The sequence below is a fragment of the Trichosurus vulpecula genome, chromosome 3, assembly GCF_011100635.1.
Source record: "Trichosurus vulpecula isolate mTriVul1 chromosome 3, mTriVul1.pri, whole genome shotgun sequence".
Classification (NCBI taxonomy): Eukaryota; Metazoa; Chordata; class Mammalia; order Diprotodontia; family Phalangeridae; genus Trichosurus; species Trichosurus vulpecula.
In genome coordinates this window covers 220623266-220637948 of record NC_050575.1, presented here as the reverse complement: position 1 = coordinate 220637948, position 14683 = coordinate 220623266, and positions in this window count along the sequence as shown.

Below are 14683 nucleotides of genomic sequence, written 5' to 3'. Positions count from 1 at the left end.
ATCTTGATAAGTAAATAATTAGATATTGTGAAGAAAAATTAGTTTGTTCTTTCATTATTGAGATAGGAGAGTAGCCTTCAGGGGAGGGATCATCCAGTAAACAGTAGAGGATGAAGAGAAATATTAGAAAGTGGGTATCTTCTCATAGGTACTGTGGAAATTATTTTTGTTATCAGAAGGAGACTAATCAATCCATATCAGCATAGACTGACAACAAACGTAGAGTTACTTTGTCTTCCTGGGTCTCACATCCAAGACATACCAGAAATTCTCCAAGACTTAATAAAAATGAAGGACAATTACCCGCTTGCTCACATTCACATGGGCACAAATGACACTTCCGATAGGAACCTAAAAAATATCACCAATGATTAGGAAGCCTTGTGCAAGAAAATGAAGACCATAGTGGTGTACAGGTCATGTTTTCCTCACTGTTGTCCATTAAAGAAAAAGGGTTCAAAAAGAAAAGTAAATTTGGAAAGTGATCAGCTGGCAATGAAGGCAGTGAGATTTGATTTAAGAATCACAGTTTACAACAAGAGGTTGAAGGATTCCTAGCCAGAAGCAGAGTACCTTAACAAAGGCTAGAGAAAATGCATTTGTCAGGGGTCTTTCATAATTAATCAAAAGAGCTTTACACCATGAAAAAAAAGATGGAGGAAGTAGACTACTTATGGAGATACACAAAACCTATATAGGAGTTCTTTACATGGTGGTATTTGCAGTGCTCAAAACGTGATCTGAGGTCCCTAACATTTTGCCATGAGATGTCAGAGACATCTGAAAATCTAATACTCTAAAGTTCAAAGACCAAAAGGGCCTAACCCTAGAAAGTAAATTCAGCACATGATTTAAGGAGAATATGAGAGAGGCCAAAAAAGGCTGACCACTCCCAGCCAACTATGAAGCAGTGAGTAGTAACTGGCTCTGGCAAAACAGATGGATAAACAACAAGAAAATTTAATTCAGATGATGAGTAAATAAAATAAAACACCAATCAGTGTAATAAAAAACTATTGTAATTTTAGGATTCCACAAAGAAGGACGAAAAGGAACTCAATAACAACCAAACATAGACTCTAAGGAAAAAGATTGTTTATTTGTTTTCCACAAGGACTACATGAAGGAATGAAGGGAAAAAAATGAAATGAAATAAAAGATCTATATGAAAGAATTAGAAGGAGAATTAATAGTGTAGCAGAAAAGTGGTAACCGCCTCCCCCAAAAAAAGTGGATTCTGATAATTACACGTGACCAAAATGAAATCAGCAATTCCCTGAGACCGATATAAAAGTTAGAATAAAAACAAAATATTAAAATATATAATATAATGTAAAATGTATGATTTTAAATATAAAACTGAGAAAAACCACATCAAGGAAGGCAAATTTAAGTATCATTGGACTTCATGAAAATCATTTTCAGAAATTGATCCTGGATGCTATATTTCATGAAATCATAAATAAAAACTTCCCAAGTTTATTGAAATGAAAGAGCTATGTCAAAATAGACTGTTTCAATCACCTCTGGAAAAGAACTCAGAAAAGAAAATCCCCAGGAATGTCACTGCACAAACACACAACTCCCACAAAAAAGAGGAAATAATGTAAGCACCCAGAAAGCAGGTAAAGAACTATATTCTGCATTACATAAGGTCTAATATGTTTTGGTGTAAATGAGGGAGAAGACTTTGGAATTTAATGTTTTCCAAACAAAACAAATCAGAAAAATATGAGATAGGCTTACAACTAAAAATAATTTACCTAGTAAAACTGAGAAAAAAAAACTACTCATGAGAGAGTGGAAGCATACAGGTGGAAGTGGCATTCCATTCTTGAAAAAAGACTTTTAGGCATTTCTGATGGAAATTCTGTAGATTCTAATAAAATTAAAATATAAAGTCAAGAGTCCAGGAAAATACACAAAGGTAAATTGATTTGAGCAATTGCAAAGAATTCCATGATGCTACAGTGATAACATACTCATACAAAGGGAAGAAACAAGTATCCTGTCAAAACATTCATGATTTCACAGGGCATTGAGGCAGTTAAATAAGAAAACAAATTTTAAAAATGTAACTGTAGGGGATGGATTTGTTTTGCTTTGAACATTTAAAGAAGAAAAAGAGAAGGGAGAGTAAAAGGAATATTGTAACACTGTAGAATAAGGTTAGAAAAGAATGCAATTTGTATGAGAAAAGTATATAAACATGGAGTAGGAGGTGAGAAGAATTAGCATTAGATGAATTTCATTCTTACATGAAATGGACAAAGAAGGTTGAATACACACATAGCTTGACTTAGAATTATTTAAATTAAACAGAGAAACAAGTCAGGATGGGGGATTGGTTAAGAGGGAGGACAATACAAGAGATCAAACAGCCTCAAGCAAAACAAAATACTGATGCAGAGGGGTGATAAAATTAAAAAAAGAAAAACAAAGAGGGGGGTGATAGAGGGGAGGGCTGACTGGGGAACAGGGCAACCAGAATATATGCCATCTTGGAGTGGGGGGGAGGGTAGAAATGGGGAGAAAATTTGTAATCCAAACTGTTGTGAAAATCAATGTTGAAAACCAAATATGTTAAATAAATAAATTTAAATTAAAAAAAAAAAGAATATAAGGGCATCCTCATTGATCATCTCTCAGACAACTGGTAAATCTTAAAGTGTTTGGGGTAGATGAAAGTAATGGAATATTATTGTGCTATAAGATATGCCAAAACATTTTCAGAGAATCCTGAGTAGTATGATTTGATACTGAGTGAAGTGAGCAGAACCAGAATAATTTAACAAATTTAGCAAGTATGTAAAGAAAACTAACTGAAAAATTTTAGCGCTCTGACGAATGAAATGACCAACATGGATATATAATAGAAGCATATTTCCAATTCCTTAACAAAGAGATAATGGCATTTTTTTTCATATGCCTATAAATATCTTTAATTTCTTCCTCTGAAAACTGCCTGTTCATATCCTTTGACCATTTCTTAATTGAGGAATGACTTGTATTCCTATGAATTTGGCTCAGTTCCCTGTATATTTTAGATATGAGGCCTTTATCAGAGACACTGGTTGTAAAGATCTTCTCCCAATTTTCTGCTTCCCTCCTAATCTTTGGTGCTTTGGCTTTTTTTATACAAAACCTTTCAATTTAACATAATCAAAATTATCCATTTTGCATTTTGTAATGCTCTCTATCTCTTGTTGTGTCATGAATTCTTTGCTTTCCCATAAATCTGATAGGTAAACTATTCTTTTCTCTCCCAAATTACTTATAGTATCAGCCTTTATTCCTCAATCATGTACCCATTTTGACTTTATTTTGGTATATGGTGTAAGATAGTGGTCTAAGCCAAATTTCTGCCATACCATTTTCCAATGCTTTAAATCACTATTGATTAGAGAAATGCTAATCAAAACAACTCTTAATTAATCTCTCCTGACATCTCTCCTGTCAGATTGGCTAATATGACAAAACAGGAAAATGATAAATGCTGAAGAGGATGTGGGAAAATTGGAACACTGTTACATTGTTTGTAGAGTTGTGAACTGATCCAGCCATTCTGGAGAGCAATTTAGAATTATGCTCAAAGAGCTATAAAAATGTACATACCTTTTGACCCAGCAATACCACTTCTAGGGCTGTATCCCAAAGAGATCACACAAGTGGGAAAGAGACCTGTATGTATAAAAATTTTTATAGCAGCTCTTTTTGTGGTAGCAAAGAATTGGAAATCAAGGCCCATCAATTGGGGAATGGCTAAACAGGTTGTGGTATATAAATGTAATGGAATAAGATTGTGCTATAAGAAATGCTGAAGATACAGACTTCAAAGTAACCTGGAAAGACCTACATAATCTGGTGCTGAGTGAGAAGAGCAGAACCAGGAGGACATTATACACAACCACAGACATTGATTCTGTGATGACTAACTTTGATAAACTTGGATGTCCTCAGTAATACAAGGCTCAAAGACATGTCCAAAGCACTCATGATGGAAAAAGCTAGCTACATCCAGAGAAAGAACTATGGAGTCTGAATGCAGATTGAGGCAAACTATTTGCTCTCTTTTTTATTCCTCTTTTTTTTGGTTTTGTCTCTTATCTCTCATGATTCATTCCATTGGTCATAATTCTTCTTTATAACTTAACTATTGTGTAATTAAGCTTAATGTGAAGGTATATGTAGAAAATACATCAGATTCCATGCTATCTTGGGGGGGGAGGGGAGGGAGGGAAAGCAAATCTGGAACTAAAAAACATGTGAAACTAAGTGTTGCAAACTAAAAATAAAAAATCTTAATAAAAAACATAGGGGTAATAGACTCAACGTACTGAGACATAAATTTATGGGTATGTGTAATATATGGACTTACTTTGTTTGTCCATTATCAATCAGTTACAAAGGTTTTTTCTTTCCTTCTTTGTTTCTTTCCTTCTTTCCTCTCTCCTTCCTTTCCTTCTTTCCTTTCTTCTTTGTCCTTCTTCCCATCCTTCCATCTCTCCCTCTTTCCTTTTTTCTTTCCTTTATCTCTATTTTTATTTGGAGAAGGGGCTTATATAAACAATATTGATTCCATTCTAAATAAAAGGACTATCATAACATTTAGTTTTAAGTGAACAGAAAAAATGGAAGGAAGAAAGCATGAACAAGTAGGGCACTTAAGGCCAGTAAGATGAAGATCTATTATACATTTCTTTATAAAAGGGAAGTTGTATTAAATGATGATTCAGTTTCATATAGTACCCTAATTCATGTTCTGCTGTGTGTACGGAAATGTTCTTTTTGGTGTTCAAATTGAGAAAAAAAAACCATGCAGAAAAAGAAATTTAGCTTTGTTGTTTATATGAAGCAAAATATTCTCAATAAAATGTTTTAAATTCTTTGTGGTCATAACAGGAAATTGTAAAAAGAACGATTAATCTGCACAAAATATTGCAGGTAATATTATAGAGCATAATCAAAGAAAATATCTGGAAACTGAAAAAATACAGTTTATGGTGTACAAATCAAAAATATCTACAATGTATATTGTGTGTACATATACATGTACATAGTATTCACTTTTAGACAAAAACTTCTATTTTTTCTAGATACATAATTAAATAATAAGAGGAAAATACTCAAGCTGTTAGAAAAAAGACAGATCACATGACACGGAAAACTAATCGGTATCACAGCAGATTTCTTATGGAAAACAAGGTATAATCTGAGAAATAAGAATAGAACATGTTCAAAATGAATAGGCACTGGGCAAGAACCCAGAGTTATCTTCCCAGGAAAACTCAGTATTCTATTTGAAGGAAAGATATGGACATTTACAAAGTAATCAGACCTTGAAAAGATCACAGAAAGACATAACCTCTTCAAGGAAAGCTTCTTAAATCACCCAAGCCTCTTAGCCAAAGAGATAATCACTTAAAGTAATCCAGACTTATATAATCAAGATAAACAGCTAACAACAATGTGTAAACTCTTAGAGATATAAGAACCCTCTAAGAGTTACATTAGCTAAATCAATAGTTTCTAAACTTTTTTGATCACATACCCCATCAGTAATATATATATATACATACATACATATATGTATGTATGTATGTATGTGTATATATATACATATATATATATATATATATATATATATATATATATATATATATATATATATATATATATATATATATATAACCAAAACTTTATATGAATTAATTCATAAATTACACACAGGGGTTACTATAATGACAATCTAAGTATATTATGAAATATCAAAATAGAAACATAAAATGATGAGATATAACCAAGAATCTCATCATCCAACAAAACTGGATCAGCCTTGGTACTCATATATCATCATTACCCTCAGTACATCCTGCCACTTTGATTGTAGGGGAGAGTGAAGAACTCTAAAACCTCCATTTAAGGAGGACTTCAAGGCCAGCTTAATTTATCAACTGCCTGCATTCCTTTGGAAATCTCCATAATGCTCCCCAGTTGGGTGCATAACCCTTCTCCTTTTTTCAGCTTCCTTTTATGGTTTATCTTCCCTTATTAGACTGTAAGCTCCTGGAGGGCAGGGACTATCTTTTGCCTCTTTTTATATCCTGAGCACTTAACACAGTGTTTAATATATAGTGGATTCATAAAATATATTTGTTGACTGAATGAAAGACTAAACAAAAGATAAAATAAATATACCAGAAATATATACAACAGAACAATCAAATTATAGATCATAATGAACAGACAGCTTTTCAGCAGGAGCCAAATATCTCATGTTGCAGCTATTCACCACATACAATATGAAGCCAGCAAATGAAAGTGAGCTGACTCTAATTTCAATTCATCTAAGTGTTTTCAATATAAATTCATTCCTGTTTCTTTATGTAAGTCTGTGTAATGGATGGTATCAGATCTTAATTTCCTATTTCTGATTGGATATGAATTTTGTTTTCATGGTAGTGTAAGGGTGTTCAAGAAGCACTTTTGGTGTGAGGGCTTATTGAGCCCTTTTCAGGGCTGCTCATCCACCATCGTTGTCCACCTGGTAGTCAATTCTCACTTATGCCTCCAAGAAGCTGTAGCATGTGTAGTAGCCACAATAAACTGGTAAATGACCAGTAAACCATGTCAGCAGATGGGTTAAACCAGGTTGAGGGTAACAGATGGGTCACAAGCCTGTTAGTGAGTTGTAGAGGTGGGTATCTGTGCCAGGCATGTGAACCCTCCCCTGGCAGAATTGGTGGATGAGAACAATTTGTTCTAACAGCTATGAAGGCAGCAGAATATGGCATCGTGGAGCTGTTAGAGCTTGGTCACACATCAAAGGTAACAAGTTCATCCATTTCATTCCAGGTCATCACCAGGTATGCTGACTTTTTAAGAATTTTGGTGACTCTGGAAGAGAGAGTGAGGGTGGCAACTTTGTGCAACTCTGCCTCACTTAAATCCAGTTCATGCAAAAGTCATGATATAACACTGTGATGTCATTAGTCCTCTTCAAAAATGAAAGACAAACAACAGCGTAAGGAACAGCAAGAAGGTTAGTTGACTTGACTAAAGCATGTAAGAAGGCAGATTATGTATAATAAACCTGAAAAGTTAAATTGGAGACAGGTTGTTTAAATCTTTAAATTCCAAACAGAGGAGTTTCTATTAGATCACAGAGTTAATAATGATGCATTTGAATTTATTAAGTAGGATGTAAGGAAGTGAATTTCTAAGCTTGGATTCACTAGAAGGAACCCAAGGAAGAAGCCCAGGAAGAATCTCATCAATCAGCTAGATCTGCCAAACGGTGGTTAAATAACTTGAGAAAACAAACTGAAAATAATAAAAAAGAAAAAATTAGTATGCTAAGGAAAACTGTTCCATGATAGCGGCTTCAGCTCCCAGCATACAGATTTAGTTGCTTTATGAATGTCCAGCCTGTTTCATTTACAGATAGAGAAAAGAGTTAATGGCTGTGCCATCAGACAATTATTAAACACTTGAGAAGATTTCAAAACTTCAAATTACAAAACCTCTTTTTAGTTCTCTCTTTTTGCTTTTGAAATCACTGGAGATAAAATTTTCTTGACATTATTTTCGTTCAAGACTAGGAAATTTCTAGTTAGTTAAATCACCTTCCTCTCCTACATTAAATAGATAAAATCATTCACTCTACAGGGGTGGGTGAGAGTGGTAGAAAGGTTTGGGTGCTGTTTATATACAATTTCCACAAAATTTCTACTTTACAAGGCTAAGGAGCTATATCCTCCCAAATCCACCATTTTAGCATGTTAAAAAAAAAACGTTCCAAAAACACTGTAACCATAATACGGAAATCTGTATGAACCATACAATATTTTGGTTATAAATTTCATCTCTTAAATTTGCAATACATTAAGTTCTTTGAAATGGAAGAATTGGATTCTCTCTCTCTCTCTCTCTCTCTCTCTCTCTCTCTCTCTCTCTCTCCCTCCCTCCCTCCCTCTCCCTCTCCTCATCTCTGACATTGAGAATTATGGTTCTAAATTCCTCTTTCAGATAGCACTATAGAGATGAAACAACCGTGAACAAATAGACAGTTACCACAAGTCAGAAATAGAGAAAAGTCAAGAATTTTTTTGTTTTTTATAATTAATATTTTTTATTTTTAGTTTACAATGCTCAGTTCTGCATAATTTTGAGTTCCAGATTTTCTTCTCTCCCCCCCTCCCTCCCCAAGATGGCATGGAATCTGATATACCTTCTACATACAACTTCACATTGAACTTATTTACCCAATAGTCAAGTTGTAAAGAAGAATTATGACCAATGGAATGAATCAGGAGAAAGAAGAAACAGAACCAAAAAAAACCCCAAAAAACTAAAACAAAAGAGAAAAAAAACAAAGAGGAAAAAAGGACAGCAAACACTGTGCCTCAATCGGCATTCATACTTCATAGTTCTTTCTCTGGATGTAGATAGCTCTCTCCATCATGAGTCCTTTGGAGTTGTCTTTGCACCTTGTATTGCTGAGAAGAGTGATGTCTATCAGTGTTAGTCATCACAGAATCCATATATCTGTGGTTGTGTATAATGTTCTCCTAGTTCTGCTCTGCTTACTCAGCATTATAACGTGTAGGTTTATCCAGGTTATTATGAAGTACGTATCTTCCCTATTTCTTATAGCACAATAGTATTCCATAACCTTCATATACCACAACTTGTTCAGTCATTCCCCAATTTATGGGTATCCTCTTGAAAATCAAGAATTTTAAAGAAAATTCTTTAGGGAATTTTTCTCTTAGCTTAAAAATAATAGTTTTTAAAATTTAGTCATTTTTAATGGCATCTTGAGAAATTTGATTACTCTGTTCATCTCCTATTTCAGAAACCCTGAATACCAGGGTCATCTTACATTGAATATACCAAAACACCTAGTCCATCCCTAGGCTTTCAGCAGATTGACTGAGTTTTTGTCAATGGTTTATGCAATCTAATCGGCTTCTTTATGCATGGAACATCATAAAAATTGAAATCCAAGCTATAAATATAGAGCAGCATCACAGCATATATCTGTGTAAGACTAACAACAACAGGCCCTGAGGCCAGCTTCAGCCTGGTCTGTGCCAGCATGGCCCCTGCTGGACCACCTCACTGCTCCCAACCTGGTGTGATAGACCCCTCCTGCTGGCTTTTCAGGTTGTCCTGGGCTGGGGATTTGTTTCACTCTATTATTTTGTGGGTTCTGTAGCTCTAGAATTTGTTTAGAGTCATTTTTACAGGTATTTGGAGTGGTTTGGGGGAGAGCTCAGGCAAGTCTCTGTTTTTACTACATCATCTGGGCTCTGCCCCCAGATAACATACTTTTCAAAGCAGCTGGTAGCACAGTGGATAGCGTTCTGGGCCTAGAATAAGAAAGATCTTAATCTAAATCTAGCCTCAGATACTAGGTTTGTGAACTTGGGTATGTCACCTAACCCTGTTTGCCACAGTTTCCTCATCTGTGAAATGATCTGGAGAAGGAAATGGCAAACCGTTCCAGTAATTTTGCAAAGAAAACCCTGAATGGGATCACAAAAAGTTGGACAGGAGTGAAACTGAACAGCAAAAACACACTTTTCACAAGAAATACAGGGGTAGGGGAAAAGGAAATATGTCAGAAAAAAGTGGAGTTTCTGAGAATTATTTGCCATACAGCTTTCAGAGTTTGTTATCAGAATGGGTGTGGGGGGTGGGGGGGTGTGGAACCTGCTCCTTCAAGGCCACACATAGCCCTCTAGGGCCTCAAGTGTGGCTCTTCCACTGTATCCAAACTTCACAAAAAATCAGTGTGGCTCTTCGACTAAATCCAAACTTCACAAAACAGTTCTATGAACTTTGTGTTTCTGTAAATTTTGAATTCAGTGGAAGAGCCACACTTGAGACCCTAGAGGGCTACAAGTGGCCTGGAGGCTGCAGGTTCTCCACCCCTGAAACATTACTTGATCAAGGTTAGAAAAGAACAGGTGGTGACCAAATACTTTTACAATTGTTAATTAAATCCATTTGTTCTAAAATAGTAGGGTATAGATAACCATTGAGACAAAATTGCAGGTGTCTCATCCTAGATTAATATATAATTTTTACATTTGATAAGACCTTTCGCTTTACTGTGCCATCATATAATTATTATATTTTATTTCTCCTTCAGGTAACATGATCACACCTATGTTTGTGAAAATTACATAGATAAATATGTGGTGGATGGATTAAGAAAAGGAGAAAAATTAGGAGGCAACAGTTCAAGTAAGATCCAATAACCTCCTAGATTGGGAAGTCACCGTGTGAGTAGAGGAAAAGTGGCATATATGAGAAATGAGGAGATAGAAATGGCAAGATTTGCTAACTAAGAGCATATTCTGAGTAAGTGAAAGTGAAGAATTGAGGATGACACCAAGATTGCAAACCTGGGTGATGGGAAGGATGGTGGTGTCCTCAAAAGAAACAGAAATGAAGAATAAAGGTAAGTGGAGGGAGAAAGATACTGTAATCTCTCTCTAGTGCGGATCTCAATATATCCATGCTTGCTCATCCTGTGTGACTCACTCTGTTGCCTTATCCAAAATGAAAAATGTATGGAGGATCAGGGCTTGAGAGAGAAGGTAAAGCTTTTACTCATGGATAACTTCCCTGGAGCACAAAGATTATGCTCACACATAGATATCATTGACATACCCTGTGGATTCATGATGCTGTTCTTTGGCATCATGCATTCCAGGACCCCTTAAATGTTTTATAAGAGATATTGAGAGAAAAGAGGAGAAAAAGGGATTGGTGGAGCAGAATCCAAGAGAGGGAATATATGGAAAGGAGGCAAACTTTTCACTAAAAGGTCAGATTAAACTAAAGATGCTTTGCACTTTTGGGCAGAGGTGATCTGGCACTGTCAGTAATTTTAACTGTTTATAGAACTCAAAGTAAGGAAACTTTCTCTATCAACATAGATTAGAAAGTGTCCTACAGATGACCTATAGGTTTTAGAGGAAAGATTCCTGACTCCAAGACCCTCCCTGTAGGTACTAAACCATTATACCCCTTAAAATATAGCTATATAACTAATAAAATAGAAGAATATTTTAGAGTGTTTCTATTAAGTGGGGGTTAATAAGAAAAATTATGACTCCAGACAAAATGGCTTGGTAAGAACTTATACATATACCTAGATTCTTCTTAACACCTCAAGAGAGCTAGAAATGTACTACATAAATAACTAGTGCTTCTGTCGCCATATTGATACTCTTTCCAAAGATACACATAATAACCCATCAAATATTTGGTGACATTTGTCCATGTTCTCTAGCAGATCCCTAATCCAGACAATATTTTGTAAATGTTCTAGATTACTTGGCATCACATAGACACCAACAAGGCTATCCATGTGCCTCACACTTGCCATATGAATGATCTACATCCTTTTCCAGTCACATACTGTAAAATGACCATATGTATGCTGCTTGCCTTGAATCATTTGTAATGCATTATAGCTACTTATGGCCACCATGTGCTTCTACATTACGTTTTAGATGACCTTCAGCTGCACCTCTTTAGAGATTATGGTATTCCATTATTTACAACATATAACATGTTTCCTTTTTAAAAATTACATATTTCAGTGGAGGAACTTTAACTAAAAAGATGGGACTTTAAGGGAGTGGAGTCATTAAAAGAATTGCAGTTTTAACAAAGCAACCTAACCTACTTTTCATCTCATGACTAATTCTGGGCCAAGTTCATTGTCCATCTGCAATGTCTGTGCAACATATATGTACTGATGAATCAACTCTGTGGACTCTCCATACAACTGCAAAGCATTCTTTGGTCAACAGATATTAATTAATCCACTTTCTTTTTTCTTTCTGTGCAATTAATCTCAACCCTTTGGAATCATTGCCAATTTTACATAGGAGGCTTTGTAGTTTTCCAGGGTAAGATTCAATTATCACAATGTCATCTGTAAATAGGACCATCTGGAAGATATCATCATCTATTGGGAATTCCTCTTTTGTTCTAACTCTGTTCTGTTCATTCACCATGATGTTGGGGAAAAAAAAGAACTTTAAAGAGCATATGTCTCTACATTTTATTCTTTACATGACATATCATAAAATTGTCTATTTTATCTTTTATGATACCCTATACCTCCTGTTTAGTTCATGATTTTTCTCAATCTACAGCTATGGAAATCATACAATCTTATTAAATTATATCTTGTTTAATTCTGTGACCTTTAGTGTTTAGGTTATTCATCCATTTTTAATTAATTGTACAATATAGTGTAAAATATTGGTCTAAACCTAATTTCTAAAAAAAAAACTGCTTTCCAGTTTTCATAGCAGTTCTTGTGAAAAGGAAGTCCTTTCTTTTTTATGTCTTTGCACTCCCCCCCTCCCTCCCTCTCTCTTTCTGTTTCTTTCTCTCTCTCTGTCTCTGTCTGTCTCTCTATTTCTGTGTATCTGTCTCTGTGTCTCTGTGCCTCTGTGCCTCTGTCTGTCTCTGTCTGTCTCTTTCTGTGTATCTGTCTCTCTCTGTCTCTGTCTCTCTCTGTGTCTCTGTCTTTGTCTCTCTCTGTCTCTGTCTCTCTCTCTGTATCTCTCTCTCTCTCTCTCTCCGTCTCTCTCTCTCTCTCTCTCTCTCTTTGCCTCTGTCTCTGACTTTGTTACTTTTTCTGTCTCTGTCCTTCACTGCCTCCTTCTGTCTCTTTGTATTTCTGTGTATCTCTCTGTCCCTGTCTCATTCTCTCCCATTCATTTTGCCTTTTACTTTCCCTATTAAAAAAAAGTTATCTAATATGCCCTGCTCTACTTTGCCTCTACTTTTCCACCCTTCTATTTCAGTAACATTAATTGTCGTGTGCCTTCTCAAGGGTTGTTTTTGGTGATTCACTTTCATATTGGTTACTTCTTCTAGAATCTTCTAGATTTTTTTCTGATTAATTTTATTACTTGATGGATACAGTGTCTTGCAGTAGAATGTGTTTTGTAACACTGGGCCATGGGGAATAATGCTATTCGCTTTTCTTTCTCATGATGCTTATCTAGAATAGAATGATTTTGCACCAATGCCAGCCCTAGAAAAGAAAGCACAATTATCATAATAAGCCCAAAATTTTTGAAAGGTCCTTTTTTAATGTAGGGGAAGATAAATGATGAGAATGAAAAATTCAAAAGAGAATTGATGGATTAGACCACATAATGGAAAATATTAACAAAGCAGTGGACACACTGGGTAAAAAGAATGCAGGTTACAGAATTCAGAAATATAATTATTAGAGGAATGATAAATGATAGTACAACTAGAACAAAATGTGTGATTACTGCAGTCAAAATTAATTTATTTGGAAAGAAGTGGACAGAGAAATAAAATTATATTACCAGGAAAAAAAGTGATGAAACAATTAAAATTCTTTAAAACCACATTTTAGGATGCAGAAATTTTCAGAAAATTATTGGGATAAGAAAGTAAAGTACAATTCAACATATTTTACAGAACTTTACCAAAAAAGACTTCCAGATTTATGTTAAATAGATAATTTGCAAAGCTGAAGAGTTTCCAGGTCAATGAGAAATTTTTTTACATGTCCAGGAAAAGATAGATAGCATACAGAGGAATTTCAGTAAGAATTAGAGAGGACCATTTAGTACCAATTTGAAACATAAGGACTGACTACACTATGACATACTAAAAAATAATTAAGAAAAACAGAAAAACAAAAGAAAGTACTTGCACCTAAATCCACACGTATTATAATATTGACCATAATTCTAGAGGACAAAGAGAAAATGGATTTTTTTTACAGATTTAATTGCAACTAAGTAATAATTAGCTCAAATAATAAGTCTGATAGAGTGGTTACATAATTTGAAATTACATGCAACATTTCCACTGGTTTAAAATCAATTAGCAATCTCACATAAAAGAGGCAAGAAAAAGCTGTTACAATGGAAGGGAGCAGTGGGGAGGTGAAAAGGGAATGAGAGAACCTTATTTTCATTAGATTTTTGGCTTAAGGAGGGAATAACATACACACTCAATAGGGTATCACCCTACAGGAAAGAAGAGGGGAAGTAGATAAGTGGGTGTAGTAGCAATTTAGATTTGAAGACCTTTCCCACCCATTAATAGGCCATGTGACCTGCTTATGGCACAGGGAGCCTAAATTACATGTGGGGGGAGAAGCTTCCTGACAGGAAAAGGAAATTATGTAGCAGGAAATGCTGAGAGAGAGAGAAAGATGTTATGGCTACTAATAGCTGCTAATGGCCACCTTTGTGATTATTAGAACTGAATAGGCTGACTTAGCTGTACTGTGAGTGTGTTTTGGGGAAGACCCCAGCAGGGGGTCAGAGAGGTTTTGGGATGGCGAGTCTCTAGGTTGTTATATTATGTGTGGAATGTTTTACTGCTGTGATAGACTGGATAAATGGCATGTGGGATATGGTTCTCTGGTGTCTGAATAAATGGTTTACTTCTACCTTCTATGTGGAGAGTCTCATATACTTTGCAATACAGAATAACAGAGGCATTTTGACAATTATCATCTACATTATTATTATTGCCTTACTGTTTCAGTGGGGGGATGATAGAAGGAAGGGCAAATTGGGGGCAGGGGTAGTCAGAAGCAAACAATTTTGAAAAGGGACAGGGTCAAAGGAGAAAATAGAAAAATGTGGGGTAG